Source organism: Notechis scutatus, chromosome 1, assembly GCF_049901735.1.
Source record: "Notechis scutatus isolate UNSWTSFEM ecotype Mainland chromosome 1, rNotScu1.2, whole genome shotgun sequence".
Classification (NCBI taxonomy): Eukaryota; Metazoa; Chordata; class Lepidosauria; order Squamata; family Elapidae; genus Notechis; species Notechis scutatus.
The window spans coordinates 268,164,570-268,168,456 of NC_142009.1; positions in this window are offsets into that span (position 1 = coordinate 268,164,570).

Consider the following 3,887-nt stretch of genomic DNA (forward strand, 5'->3'; position numbering starts at 1 on the left):
TCTCAACAAATAAATGCTCTGTCTTACATATTGGCAAAAAAAATCAGAAAATAAAATACAAGTTGAATAGTCAAGACCTTGTTGATGACCCAAACTTTGTCAAGGACCTTGGAGTACTCATCTCAAATGATCTAAGTGCTAGAGCCCACTGTAACTACATAGCCAAAAAGGCATTAAGAGTTGTTAACATAATCCTGCGTAGCTTTTTCTCCGGTAATATCACTCTACTAACTAGAGCATAGAAAACATTTGCTAGACCAATACTTGAATACAGCTCATCAGTCTGGAACCCGCATTACATATCTGATATTAATACAATTGAGAAAGTCCAGATATATTTCACAAGAAGAGTTCTCCACTCCTCTATTCGTTGCAGAATACCTTATGCCACCAGACTTGAAATTTTAGACCTAGACAACCTAGAACTACGCTGCCTTCGGTCCGACCTAAGTATAGTATATAAAATCATACATTGCAATGTCCTACTTGTCAATGAATACTTCAGCTTCAACCATAACAACACAAGAGCAAACAATAGATACAAACTCAAGGTTAATCGCACCAAACTTGATTGCAGGAAATACAACTTCAGCAACAGAGTGGTCAATGTCTGGAATACTCTACCTGACTCTGTGGTTTCTTCCCCAAACCCCAAAAACTTTAACCTTAGACTGTCTACTATTGACCTCACCCCTTTCCTGAGAAGTCTGTAAGGGGCGTGCATAAGCGCACCAATGTGCCTACCGTCCCTGTCCTATTGTTTCTTTTTTTTCTTATTTGTATCCATCTCATGTATTCATAACCATGTTTATACTTATACCTGTTATCTAATAATTGCTTGACAAAATAAAATAAATAAAATAAAAGAAGAAGAGACGGCAGCAAGAGACAGCAGTTTTGAGCAAGAGTGAAGGAAATGGGAAAGAAAAATAGAAATCCAGGAGACAACTTTCATGCAGCTTGTACAGAAGGTAAAAAAGGAAGAAGGTAGATTTATAGATGAGAGAGAAGTTATGTTTATGCAGCAAACAATGATGGAGAAAATCATGGCTTTGTACAAAGTGTATATCCAGCCATTGACAACAGCAGAGATCTACACTAATCCTCATTAGATTTACAAATCAGCATCTGAAATGCAAAATACAGGTGGTGATGTGGGAAATCCTGGGGCAAGAGTAATTTATGGTGAGTACCGAGAACAGAAATCTATTGATAATCCTGTATCTGTTGAGTTCCCACTTTGAAGAAATCTGTTTATACCTGTCCCCTCAATACCCCGCTTTCCTGTTTTGACACCTGTTTTGCTGATTAAAGTTCTACATGAATTTCTTTCTGGCTGTTTTATTTCAAAACTGATCTTTAAGTAGTTGTGTTGGTGATAATATATTTTAAAACATTTTTAAATTATACCCTGCATAGGAGCAGTTGATTAAGACAATTGATTAAAAACCAAGAAAGTACTGACAGGCCAGGTGGCACATACTGTTCAGTCTTCCAACTGAGGAAAACAGCTAAGAAGACCCAAAAGGATGACTCGGGCTGCTGCTTTATCCTAGCAAGAGCTACTGGAGTGATTATTCAGTCCAGTGACAGGATTCATTCCATGCCAGGTCTAGAGGTCAAACTGTTTCAAGATACCTCAAAATCATTACAGTTCAGAAGGAAAAGCTTCCCTATCCAACAAGAAAGGAAATAGAATGGTGTGGACCCAGGTTTGATAACCTGGGAATTGTACTGAATTCATGATTGATGCGATATGGAGGAATCTGGATTTTCTTACGTTTTCCCCCCTGCTGATTGTTTTTTTTAGAGAGAAGTGATAGTTTGGGGTAGAGAGGTTGTCTCAAAAATGCAGAGAAAACATGTTACTGGTTTATAGTATTTGTGGTTGAAGGGCACTCCAACAGACAAAAAATAGGAGTTTAAGGCTGCAGGCAACTCAATACCGACAGGAGGAGGAAGAAGAAGAAGATAGTAGTTTCCTTAGCCTTTCATAAATTATCTTCCAAAATATGTTTTGCCAAACTTTACCCTACCCTATGACTATTATTAAGTGTTGTACTTTATGACTCTTGACTCTTGATGAATGTATCTTTTCTTTTATGTATACTGAGAGCATTTGCACCTAGAAAAATTCCTTGTGTGTCCAATCACACTTGGCCAATAAAAGAATTCTAATTCTAATAATTCTAATGCTAACTTTTGATCCAGATACAAGCTTGGATATATTTCCCATTCTATTCAGTGCTTATTAAAGTGCAGTAGGACAGTTTTTTTCCAAGAACTTTTAGGAGGCAGTCTTATTCAGTTTTTTTAGACAAAGCCTCACCAAACCAGATAGAGTTTTTAAAAATATATATATTTATTTTATTTGGATTTCATATTTTTAACTGCCTATCTTCCTCTGAAATTGTTCTGTAAATTTTGGAATAATAAACTGGCAAACTATAACTTAATTTTAGTGGCCAAAGGAATTGGTGCAATTACAGCCTCCTTTGTCCTTGAAATAACAACTCTTGTCCAACAAAAATTCCACATAATAATAATAATAATAATAATAATAATAATAATAATAATAATAATAATAATAATAATAATAATAATAATAATAATAGGCAACCTGTTGCATCCTGCTATCCTTCCACAGCAGATAACACAGAGCAACTTTGGAGGAAAGATGTCACTTACTAATTGTATGATAGGTAAGATCTATAAACTATCCAGTCCATATCTGCGCTGCAGAAATAACAAGTCGTAGAATTACTTGGGAAGAAGATTGCTAAGAGATCTACTTGACCTCAGGTCACAAATATTTTTCATACTGTTGTTTCCTATGGTAGAGGTTCACAGCCCACTGCAGGAGATGCCTCTTATTATTTTGCAGGTGGTATCAGAATGTTTAGTCAATCAACGTAAGTATTCTGGGATAATTTATACCAATCCTTAATTCATGAGTGGATAAATATAAATCACTTACTTTGCTGGGATGGAGGAATATTGAATTTAAATTGCAAAAACCTAAATCCAAATAGTTTAAAAATAAGTCCGCTGCATATTAAGGCTTCAGGTACTTCCAAACAACTGAAATCATTTAAATAAAAATTGATATGTTAATACAATTACTGCTTGTTTTATTTACTATTCTAAAACAATTCTGATCACAATTTTTTTTAAAAAAATCCCATTAGTAAAATATACTACGTGTTGCTGTATAATTCACAAGCTCCAAAATGTAACTGAAGATTAAAGTTTCTAAATAAATAAGGAAAAGACCTGCCTATACTGTAGAGACATTATCCTTTTTTAAGTAATTAAAAAAATTAATTACTATAATCGGGTTACTATAAATGGTGTAGCTATGGAAGTCATTTTAAAAGAAGCTGTTCTGAATAGCACTAAAATCCCATTGGCAAAAACTCTTGAAAACTGATTTAGCACATTGGGAATTGGTATGTGTCCATCATGCGTCCATCTTGTTCTAATTGGTCAATCATTCTTAAACCAGTCTCCCAGGGAGCTCTCCCAGGTCCTGTACACCTTCTCATTATTTCTTGCATGAACATAATCCTGACCAATCCTAAATGACGCTAACTCCAAATGGCTCCCAGGTATGATTTTAGTTATTGCCCCTTATGTTTGAGGCATCCTAGAAAGCACAGGCACAGGATTTCAAAAAGGAAGTAACAAATATATGCACCCCACCTTTAAATAAATTTATTGTGTGGCTTTACGATATCAAAGATACAATAAAAAGCATCTTTCAAAATAAAAATTCTAAAGACTAAAAGCAGCAGGATGCAAAACCTTAAAAGAGCAGAATAAAGATCTCATCAAAATAAAATAAGATAAAAAGCTTTGCGAAAATAGAAACGCCTTAGCCTACAGCA